The following is a 12,776-nucleotide window of genomic DNA, read 5'->3' on the forward strand; positions in this document are numbered from 1 at the left end:
GAGGGAGGTTGTGTTCGGCTGCAAGTAGGTGTGAATGTCCAGCCATAATTACTCACAAACGGGTAAGAAAAGGTAGTATTGCCAGACCATATATGATCAAAACAGGGAGCGGAGGTGGTTCAGCTGCAAGAAGGTTTGAATGTCCGACTAAAGTTCAAATATATTAACAAAAGCGGGAGGAGAGGTCTTCGGATGAGAGTGGTTGAAAATTTCCAACCATAATGTATAAAATGCGGTGAAAAAAAGGTGTGATAGAACACTAAAAGGTGGAGCGGAAGTGTTCGGCTGCAAGAAGGTGTGAATGTCCGACTATATTTGGTGAAAAGCAGGTGAAGCAAGGTCTGAATGCCCAACCTTACATCATCAAAAGCGAGATCAGAGGTGTTTGGCTGCAAGAAGGCCATAGTTTGCCAAAAGCGGGTAAGGTGCGAATGTCCGACTAAATATCAACAAAATTTGGGGCAGAGGTCTTCGGATGCAAGTAGGTGTGAATATCCAACCATACAAGTATGGTGGAGAGGAAGCTGTGAATAGCCGACCATAGTTTGGAAAAAGCGGGTAAGAAAAGGTTTGAATACCCGAACATACACCATCAAAAGAGGGAGCGGAGGTGTTCCGCTGTACGAAGGTGTGAATGTCCGACCATAGTTGGTAAAAAGCGGGTAAGAAAAGGTTAAGATATCCGACTGTACACAATCAATAGCGGGAGCGGATGTGTTCGGCTACAAGAAGGTGTGAAAGTCCAACCATGGTTTGTAAAAAGCGGGTAAGAAAAGGTGCGAATGTCCGACAATGTATGATCAAAAGAGAGAGCGGAGGTTTTCGGATACAAGAAGGTTTGAATGTCCCACCATAGTTTGTAAAAAGCGGGTAAGAAAAGGTTCGAATGCCCAACTATACACCATCAAAAGTGGGAGCAGAGGTGTTCCGCTGTAAGACGGTGTGAATGTCCGACCATACTTGGTAAAAAGCGGGTAAGAAAAGGTTAAAATACCCGACTGTACACAATCAATAGCGGGAGCGGAGTTGTTCGGCTACAAGAAGGTGTGAAAGTCCGACCATGGTTTGTAAAAAGCAGTTAAGAAAAGGTTCGAATATCCAACCAAACATAATCAAAAGCGGGAGCAGAGCTGTTCGACTGCAAGTAGGTGTGAATGTCCAGCCATAATTACTCACAAACGGGGGAAGAAAAGGTAGTATTGCCAGACCATACATGGAGCGGAGGTTCAGCTGCAAGGTGTGAATGTCTGACTATAGTTTGTAAAAAGCGGGTAAGACAAGGTGCGAATGCCCAACAATGTATGATCAAAAGAGAGAGCGGAGGTGTTCGGCTGCAAGGTCTGAATGTCCAACCATAATTTGTAAAAACCGGGTAAGAAAAGGCTCGAAAGCCCGACTATACATCATCAAAAGCGGGAGCGGAGGTGTTCAGCTGCAAGAAGGTGTGAATGTTCGACTAAAGTTTGTAAAAAGCTGGTAAGACAAGGAGCGATGTCCCTTCATTGTATAATCAAAAGCTGGAGCGGAGGTGTCCAGCTGTGAGTAGGTGTGAATGTCCGACCATAATTGCTGAAAAATGTGTTAGAAAAGGTAAGAATACTGGACCATACATCATCAAAATTGGGAGAGGTGGTGTTCGGCTGCAAGAAGGTGTGAAAGTCCGACAATGGTTTGTAAAAAGCGGGTAAAAAAAGGTTCGAATGCCCGAATATACATCATCAAAAGCGGAAGCGGAGGTGTTCGGATGCAAGAAGGTGTGAACGTCCGACCAAAGTTTGTAAAAAGCAGTGAAAAGTGAGAAAAAGCATTTCGTGAGTTCTGCATGATTTGGGATTTTGCTTATAAAATGCATTACTTCACTCAAACTATGTTAAAACTGATTTGTCCTTCATATTTACCATGTCTAGAAATATTTAAACAAAAAAACAACGTTGTACTTTGCAGTAAAAGAAAGAGCAAATCTAAAGTTTCAGGAATCCGAGTATAAGCCTGCTTTCATGAGTTCTGCACGATTTCGGATTTTGCTATAAAATGAATTGCTTTGCTCAAACCAAGTTAAAACTGCTTTGTCCTTCCATATTCATCAATGTCTAGATCGACTTCAACAAAGAAAAACATTGGACTTTGCAGTAGAAGAAGTTGAAATCCATCTACACATTGATAAATATGAAGGACAAAGCAGTTCCCACTTGCCCATAAGAAAATAAGCTTATTCTCGGATTCCTGATCCTTCAGTGTTGCTCTTTCTTCTACTGCAAAATACAATGTTGTTCTTTGTTGAAGTCGATCTAGACATTGATAAATATGAAGGAAAAAGCAGTTTTAACTTGGTTTGAGTGAATGAATTCATTTTATATATAAAATCCGAAATCGTGCAGAACTCATGAAAATAAGCTTATTCTCGGATTCCTAAAACTTTTGATTGGCTCTTTCTTTTACTGCAAAGTACAACGTTGTTTTTTTGTTTAAATCTATCGAGACATTGATAAATATGAAGGTAAAGCCGTTTTAACATAGTTTGAGTGAAGGAATTGATTTTATAGATAAAATCCCAAATCATGCAGAACTCCTCAAAAGGGGCGTATGGCTTAATCACAAGTGTGGTTCTTTCTCATTCAGGGTAGTATGAGGAAGTTTATGCTTGAAATATATGTAGAAATGGGTACATATGAAGGACAAAGCAGTGTTAACTTAGTTTGAGTGAAGGAATTCATTTTATACATAAAATCCCAAATCATGCAGAACGTATGAAAAGAAGCTTATTCTCGGATTCCTGATCCTTCAGTTTTGCTCTTTCTTCTACTGCAAAATACAATGTTGTTCTTTGTTGAAGTCGATCTAGACATTGATAAATATGAAGGAAAAAGCAGTTTTAACTTGTTTTAAGTGAATGAATTCATTTTATACATAAAATCCGAAATCGTGCAGAACTCATGAAAATAAGCTTATTCTCGGATTCCTAAAACTTTTGATTGGCTCTTTCTTTTATTGCAAAGTACAACGTGTTTTTTTTGTTTAAATCTATCGAGACATTGATAAATATGAAGGTAAAAGCCGTTTTAACATAGTTTGAGTGAAGGAATTAATTTTATAGATAAAATCCCAAATCATGCAGAACTCCTCAAAAGGGAGGTATGGCTTAATCACAAGTGTGGCTCTTTCTCATTCAGGGTAATATGAGGAAGTTTATGCTTGAAATATATGTAGAAATGGGTACATATGAAGGACAAAGCAGTGTTAACTTAGTTTGCGTGAAGAAATTCATTTTATACATAAAATCCGAAATCGTGGAGAACTCATGAAAATAAGCTTATTCTCGGATTCCTAAAACTTTTGATTTGCACTTTCTTTTACTGCAAAGTACAACGTTGTTTGTTGTTGAAATGTATCTAGACATTGATAAATACCAGCCGAAACTCTGCTGCCACTTTTGATAATTTATGGTTGGGCATTCTTACCTTTTCTTACCCGCTTTTTACAAATTATGATCTTACATTCACACCTACTTGCAGTCGAACACCTTCTCATCCACTTATGATCATGTGCGGTTGGGCTTTCGCACCTTTTCTTACCCATTTTTCAGTAATTATGGGTGGATATTCAGACCTTCTTGCAGCTGAAAACCTCCGCACCTCTTTTGATCATACATTGTCGGGCATTCACACCTTGTCTTACCCGCTTTTTACAAACTTTAGTCGGACATTCAAACCTTCTTGCAGCTTAACCACCTCCGCTCCCTGTTTTGATCATATATGGTCTGGCAATAGTACCTTTTCTTACCCGTTTGTGAGTAATTATGGCTGGACATTCACACCTTCTTGCAGCCGAACACAACCTCTCCCGCTTTTGATGATATATGATCCGGCATTCTTACCTTTTCTAACACATTTTTCAGTATTCGAACCTTCTCTTACCCGCTTTTTACAAACCATGGTTGGACTTTCATACCTTCTTGTAGCTGAACAACTCCACTCCTGCTTTTGATGATTTATGGTTGGACATTCGCATCTTTTCCTACCCATTTTTCAGTAATTATGGGTGGATATTCACATCTTCTTGCAGCTGAACACCTCCTCTCCCGCTAATGATCATGTAAGGTTTGATATTCTAAAATTTTCTTTCATGTTTTAAAGCAATTATTAATGGACATTCACACCTACTTGCAGCCGAACACCACCTCTCCCGCTTTTGATGATGTATGGACCGGCATTCTTACCTTTTCTAACACATTTTTCAGCAATTATGGTTTGAGAATCACACCTACTCACAGTCGAACAACTCCGCTACCGCATTTGATGGTGTATAGTCGGGATTTCTCACCCTTTCTCATCAGCTTTTTGCAAATTATTCTCTGACAGTCACACCTACTTGCAGTCGAACAGCTCTGCTCCCGCTTTTGATTATGTTTGGTTAGATATTCGAACCTTTTCTTAACTGCTTTTTTACAAACTTTGGTCTGACGTTCACACCTTCTTGCAGCCGAACACCTACGCTTCCGGTTTTGATAGTGTATATTCGGGCATACGAACCTTTTCTTACCCGCTTTTTACAAACCATGGTCGGACTTTCACACCTTCTCTTAGCTGAACAACTCCGCTCCCTCTTTTGATTGTGTACAGTCGGGTATTTTAACCTTTTCTTACCCGCTTTTTACCAACTATGATCGGACATTCACACCGTCTTACAGCGGAACACCTCCGCTCCCTCTTTTGATGGTGTATGTTCGGGCATTCGAACCTTTTCTTACCCGCTTTTACAAACCAGGGTTGGACTTTCACACCTTTTAGTAGCCGAACAACTCCGCTCCCGCTATTGATTGTGTACAGTCGGGTATTTTAACCTTTTCTTACCCGCTTTTTACCAACTATGGTCGGACATTCACACCGTCTTACAGCGGAACACCTCCTCTCCCGCTTATGATCATGTACGGTTTGATATTCGAAAATTTACTTTCTTGTTTTAAAGCAATTATTGATGGACATTCAAACCTTCTTTTTGATTGTGTATAGTCGGGCTTTCGAGCCTTTTCTTCCCGGTTTTTACAAACCATGGTGTGACTTTCACACCTTCTTGTAGCCAAACAACTCCGCTCCCGCTATTGATTGTGTACAGTCGGGTATTTTAACCTTTTCTTACCCGCTTTTTACCAACTATGGTCGGACATTCACACCGTCTTACAGCGGAACACCTCTGCTCCCGCTTTTGATGGTGTATAGTCGGGCTTTCGAACCTTTTCTTAACCGCTTTTTACAAACTATGGTGGGACATTCAAACCTTCTTGTATCCGAAAACCTCCGCTCTCTCTTTAGATCATACATTGTCGGACATTCGCACCTTTTCGTACCCGCTTTTTACAAACCATGGTCGGACTTTCACACCTTTTAGTAGCCGAACAACTCCGCTCCCGCTATTGATTGTGTACAGTCGGGTATTTTAACCTTTTCTTACCCGCTTTTTACCAACTATGGTTGGACATTCACACCTTCTTACAGCAGAACACCTCCGCTCCCTGTTTTGATCATATATGGTCTGGCAATACTACCTTTTCTTACCCGTTTGTGAGTAATTATGGCTGGACATTCACACCTACTTGCAGCCGAACACAACCTCTCTCGCTTTTGATGATGTATGGACCGGCATTCTTACCTTTTCTAACACATTTTTCAGCAATTATGGTCGGAGATTCACACCTACTCACAGCCGAACAACTCCGCTCCCGCATTTGATGGTGTATAGTCGGGCATTCTCACCCTTTCTCATCAGCTTTTTGCAAATTATGATCTGACATTCACACCTACTTGCAGTCGAACAGCTCTGCTCCCGCTTTTGATTATGTATGGTTGGATATTCGAACCTTTTCTTAACTGCTTTTTACAAACTTTGGTTGGACGTTCACACCTTCTTGTAGCCGAACACATGCACTCCTGCTTTTGATGATGTATGGTTGGGCATTCGCACCTTTTTTTTACCCATTTTTCAGGTATTATGGGTGGACATTCACACCTTCTTGCAGCTGAACACCTCCTCTCCCACTTATGATCATGTGTGGTTTGATTTTCGAAAATTTTCTTTCATGTTTTCTAGCAATTATTGATGGACATTTAGACCTTCTTGCAGCTGAACACCACCTCTCCCGATTTTGATTATGTATGGACCGGCATTTTTACCTTTTCTAACACATTTTTCAGCAATTATGGTTGGAGATTCACACCTACTCACAGCCGAACAACTCCGCTACCGCATTTGATGGTGTATAGTCGGGCATTCTCACCCTTTCTCATCAGCTTTTTGCAAATTATGATCTGACATTCACACCTACTTGCAGTCGAACAGCTCTGCTCCCGCTTTTGATTATGTATGGTTGGATATTCGAACCTTTTCTTAACTGCTTTTTACAAACTTTGGTTGCACGTTCACACCTTCTTGTAGCCGAACACATGCACTCCTGCTTTTGATGATGTATGGTTGGGCATTCGCACCTTTTTTTTACCCATTTTTCAGGTATTATGGGTGGACATTCACACCTTCTTGCAGTTGAACACCTCCTCTCCCACTTATGATCATGTGCGGTTTGATTTTCGAAAATTTTCTTTCATGTTTTCTAGCAATTATTGATGGACATTTAGACCTTCTTGCAGCTGAACACCACCTCTCCCGATTTTGATGATGTATGGACCGGCATTTTTACCTTTTCTAACACATTTTTCAGCAATTATGGTTGGAGATTCACACCTACTCACAGCCGAACAACTCCGCTACCGCATTTGATGGTGTATAGTCGGGCATTCTCACCCTTTCTCATCAGCTTTTTGCAAATTATGATCTGACATTCACACCTACTTCCAGTCGAACAGCTCTGCTCCCGCTTTTGATTATGTTTGGTTAGATATTCGAACCTTTTCTTAACTGCTTTTTACAAACTTTGGTCGGACGTTCACAATATCTTGCAGCCGAACACCTCCGCTTCCGCTTTTGATGGTGTATATTCGGGCATACGAACCTTTTCTTACCCGCTTTTTACAAACCAAGGTCGGACTTTCACACCTTCTCTTAGCTGAACAACTCCGCTCCCTCTTTTGATTGTGTACAGTCGGGTAATTTAACCTTTTCTTACCCGCTTTTTACCATCTATGGTCGGACATTCACACCGTCTTACAGCGGAACACCTCCGCTCCCTCTTTTGATGATGTATGGTTAGGCATTCGCACCTTTTCTTACCCATTTTTCAGTAATTATGGGTAGACATTCACACCTTCTTGCAGCTGAACACCTCCTCTCCCGCTTATGATCATGTGCAGTTTGATATTCGAACATTTTCTTTCATGTTTTCAAGAAAATAAGCTTATTCTCGGATTCCTGATCCTTCAGTGTTGCTCTTTCTTCTACTGCAAAATACAATGTTGTTCTTTGTTGAAGTCGATCTAGACATTGATAAATATGAAGGAAAAAGCAGTTTTAACTTGGTTTGAGTGAATGAATTCATTTTATATATAAAATCCGAAATCGTGCAGAACTCATGAAAATAAGCTTATTCTCGGATTCCTAAAACTTTTGATTGGCTCTTTCTTTTATTGCAAAGTACAACGTGTTTTTTTTGTTTAAATCTATCGAGACATTGATAAATATGAAGGTAAAAGCCGTTTTAACATAGTTTGAGTGAAGGAATTAATTTTATAGATAAAATCCCAAATCATGCAGAACTCCTCAAAAGGGAGGTATGGCTTAATCACAAGTGTGGCTCTTTCTCATTCAGGGTAATATGAGGAAGTTTATGCTTGAAATATATGTAGAAATGGGTACATATGAAGGACAAAGCAGTGTTAACTTAGTTTGCGTGAAGAAATTCATTTTATACATAAAATCCGAAATCGTGGAGAACTCATGAAAATAAGCTTATTCTCGGATTCCTAAAACTTTTGATTTGCACTTTCTTTTACTGCAAAGTACAACGTTGTTTGTTGTTGAAATGTATCTAGACATTGATAAATACCAGCCGAAACTCTGCTGCCACTTTTGATAATTTATGGTTGGGCATTCTTACCTTTTCTTACCCGCTTTTTACAAATTATGATCTTACATTCACACCTACTTGCAGTCGAACACCTTCTCATCCACTTATGATCATGTGCGGTTGGGCTTTCGCACCTTTTCTTACCCATTTTTCAGTAATTATGGGTGGATATTCAGACCTTCTTGCAGCTGAAAACCTCCGCACCTCTTTTGATCATACATTGTCGGGCATTCACACCTTGTCTTACCCGCTTTTTACAAACTTTAGTCGGACATTCAAACCTTCTTGCAGCTTAACCACCTCCGCTCCCTGTTTTGATCATATATGGTCTGGCAATAGTACCTTTTCTTACCCGTTTGTGAGTAATTATGGCTGGACATTCACACCTTCTTGCAGCCGAACACAACCTCTCCCGCTTTTGATGATATATGATCCGGCATTCTTACCTTTTCTAACACATTTTTCAGTATTCGAACCTTCTCTTACCCGCTTTTTACAAACCATGGTTGGACTTTCATACCTTCTTGTAGCTGAACAACTCCACTCCTGCTTTTGATGATTTATGGTTGGACATTCGCATCTTTTCCTACCCATTTTTCAGTAATTATGGGTGGATATTCACATCTTCTTGCAGCTGAACACCTCCTCTCCCGCTAATGATCATGTAAGGTTTGATATTCTAAAATTTTCTTTCATGTTTTAAAGCAATTATTAATGGACATTCACACCTACTTGCAGCCGAACACCACCTCTCCCGCTTTTGATGATGTATGGACCGGCATTCTTACCTTTTCTAACACATTTTTCAGCAATTATGGTTGGAGAATCACACCTACTCACAGTCGAACAACTCCGCTACCGCATTTGATGGTGTATAGTCGGGATTTCTCACCCTTTCTCATCAGCTTTTTGCAAATTATTCTCTGACAGTCACACCTACTTGCAGTCGAACAGCTCTGCTCCCGCTTTTGATTATGTTTGGTTAGATATTCGAACCTTTTCTTAACTGCTTTTTTACAAACTTTGGTCTGACGTTCACACCTTCTTGCAGCCGAACACCTACGCTTCCGGTTTTGATAGTGTATATTCGGGCATACGAACCTTTTCTTACCCGCTTTTTACAAACCATGGTCGGACTTTCACACCTTCTCTTAGCTGAACAACTCCGCTCCCTCTTTTGATTGTGTACAGTCGGGTATTTTAACCTTTTCTTACCCGCTTTTTACCAACTATGATCGGACATTCACACCGTCTTACAGCGGAACACCTCCGCTCCCTCTTTTGATGGTGTATGTTCGGGCATTCGAACCTTTTCTTACCCGCTTTTACAAACCAGGGTCGGACTTTCACACCTTTTAGTAGCCGAACAACTCCGCTCCCGCTATTGATTGTGTACAGTCGGGTATTTTAACCTTTTCTTACCCGCTTTTTACCAACTATGGTCGGACATTCACACCGTCTTACAGCGGAACACCTCCTCTCCCGCTTATGATCATGTACGGTTTGATATTCGAAAATTTACTTTCTTGTTTTAAAGCAATTATTGATGGACATTCAAACCTTCTTTTTGATTGTGTATAGTCGGGCTTTCGAGCCTTTTCTTCCCGGTTTTTACAAACCATGGTGTGACTTTCACACCTTCTTGTAGCCAAACAACTCCGCTCCCGCTATTGATTGTGTACAGTCGGGTATTTTAACCTTTTCTTACCCGCTTTTTACCAACTATGGTCGGACATTCACACCGTCTTACAGCGGAACACCTCTGCTCCCGCTTTTGATGGTGTATAGTCGGGCTTTCGAACCTTTTCTTAACCGCTTTTTACAAACTATGGTGGGACATTCAAACCTTCTTGTATCCGAAAACCTCCGCTCTCTCTTTTGATCATACATTGTCGGGCATTCGCACCTTTTCTTACCCGCTTTTTACAAACCATGGTCGGACTTTCACACCTTCTTGTAGCCGAACAACTCCGCTCCCGCTATTGATTGTGTACAGTCGGGTATTTTAACCTTTTCTTACCCGCTTTTTACCAACTATTGTTGGACATTCACACCGTCTTACAGCGGAACACCTCCGCTCCCTCTTTTGATGGTGTATATTCGGGCACTCGAACCTTTTCTTACCCGCTTTTTACAAACTATGGTCAAACATTCAAACCTTCTTGTAGCCGAACACATCCACTCCTGCTTTTGATGATGGGTATTCAAACCTACTTGTTGCCCGCTTTTCATTAATTATGGGTGGACATACACACCTTGTCGCAGCCAAACACCTCCGCTCCCTGTTTTGATCATGTATGATTGGACATTCGCACCTTTTCTCACCCGCTTTTTACTATGGTCGGCCATTCACAGCTTCCTCTCCACCATACTTGTATGGTGGGATATTCACACCCACTTGCATCCGAAGACCTCCGCCCCCACTTTTGTTGATATTTAGTCGGTCATTCGCACCTTGTCTTACCCGCTTTTTATAAACTTTAGTCAGACATTCACACCTTGCAGCTGAACCACCTCCGCTCCCTGTTTTGATAATTTAAGGTCTGGCAATACTACCTTTTCTTACCGGTTTGTGAGTAATTATGGCTGGACATTCACACCTACTTGCAGCCGAACACCACTTTTCCCGCTTTTGATGATGTATGGTCCGGCATTCTAGTCTTTTCTAACACATTTTTCAGCAATTATGGTTTGACATTCACACCTACTCACAGCCGAACACTTCCGCTCCCGCATTTGATGGTGTATAGTCGGGCATTCTCACCATTTCTCATCAGCTTTTTGCAAATTATGATCTGACATTCACACCTACTTGCAGTCGAACAGCTCTGCTCCCGCTTTTGATGGTATATATTCGGGCATTCGAACCTTTTCTTACCCGCTTTTTACAAACCATGGTTGGACTTTCACACCTTCTTGTAGCCGAACAACTCCGCTCCCGCTATTGATTGTGTACAGTCGGGTATTTTAACCTTTTCTTACCCGCTTTTTACCAACTATTGTTGGACATTCACACCGTCTTACAGCGGATCACCTCCGCTCCCTCTTTTGATGGTGTATGTTCAGGCATTCGAACCTTTTCTTACCCGCATTTTACGAACTATGGTCGGACATTCAAACCTTCTTTTAGCCGAACACATCCACTCCTGCTTTTTATGATGTATGGTTGAGCATTCGCACCTTTTCTTACCCATTTTTTACAAACTATGGTCGGACATTCACACCTTCTTGAAGCTGAACACCTCCTCTCCCGCTTATGATGATGTGTGGTTTTATATTCGAAAATTTTCTTTCATGTTTTCTAGCAATTATTGATGGACATTCAGACCTTCTTGCAGCTGAACACCACCTCTCCCGATTTTGATGATGTATGGACCGGCATTTTTACCTTTTCTAACACATTTTTCAGCAATTATGGTTGGAGATTCACACCTACTCACAGCCGAACAACTCCGCTACCGCATTTGAGGGTGTATAGTCGGGCACTCTCACCCTTTCTCATCAGCTTTTTGCAAATTATGATCTGACATTCACACCTACTTCCAGTCGAACAGCTCTGCTCCCGCTTTTGATTATGTTTGGTTAGATATTCGAACCTTTTCTTAACTGCTTTTTACAAACTTTGGTCGGACGTTCACAATATCTTGCAGCCGAACACCTCCGCTTCCGCTTTTGATGGTGTATATTCGGGCATACGAACCTTTTCTTACCCGCTTTTTACAAACCAAGGTCGGACTTTCACACCTTCTCTTAGCTGAACAACTCCGCTCCCTCTTTTGATTGTGTACAGTCGGGTAATTTAACCTTTTCTTACCCGCTTTTTACCATCTATGGTCGGACATTCACACCATCTTACAGCGGAACACCTCCGCTCCCTCTTTCGATGATGTATAGTTAGGCATTCGCACCTTTTTTTTTACCCATTTTTGAGGAATTATGGGTGGACATTCACACCTTCTTGCAGCTGAACACCTCCTCTCCCACTTATGATCATGTGCGGTTGGATATTCGAAATTTTTTTTTCATGTTTTCTAACAATTATTGATGGACATTCAGCTGAACACCTCCGCTCCCTCTTTTGATGGTGTATATTTTGGCATTCGAACCTTTTCTTACCCGCTTTTTACAAACCATGGTCGGACTTTCACACCTTTTAGTAGCCAAACAACTCCGCTCCCGCTATTGATTGTGTACAGTCGGGTATTTTAACCTTTTCTTACCCGCTTTTTACCAATTATGGTCGGACATTCACACCTTCTTTCGGCGGAACACCTCCGCTCCCTGTTTTGATCATTTATGGTCTGGCAATACTACCTTTTCTTACCCGTTTTTAGGTAATTATGGCTGGACATTCACAGCTTCTTGCAGCCGAACACCTCTTCTCCCGCTTTTGATGATGAATTGTCCGGCATTCTTACCTTTTCTAACACATTTTTCAGCAATTATTGTCGGTCATTCACACCTTTCTCATCAACTTTTTGCAAATTATGATCTGACATTCACACCTACTTGCAGCCGAACACCTCGGCTTCCGCTTTTGATGGTGTATATTTTGGCATTCGAACCTTTTCTTACCCGCTTTTTACAAACCATGGTCGGACTTTCACACCTTCTTTTAGCCGAACAACTCCGCTCCTGCTATTGATTGTGTAGAGTCGGGTAATTTAACCTTTTCTTACCCGCTTTTTACCAACTATGGTCGGACATTCACACCTTCTTACAGCGAAACACCTCCGCTCCCTCTTTTGATTGTGTATGTTCGGGC

This window comes from Leuresthes tenuis, unplaced genomic scaffold (genome assembly GCF_036924035.1).
Source record: "Leuresthes tenuis unplaced genomic scaffold, fLeuTen1.0.hap1 SCAF_94, whole genome shotgun sequence".
NCBI classification, from domain to species: domain Eukaryota; kingdom Metazoa; phylum Chordata; class Actinopteri; order Atheriniformes; family Atherinopsidae; genus Leuresthes; species Leuresthes tenuis.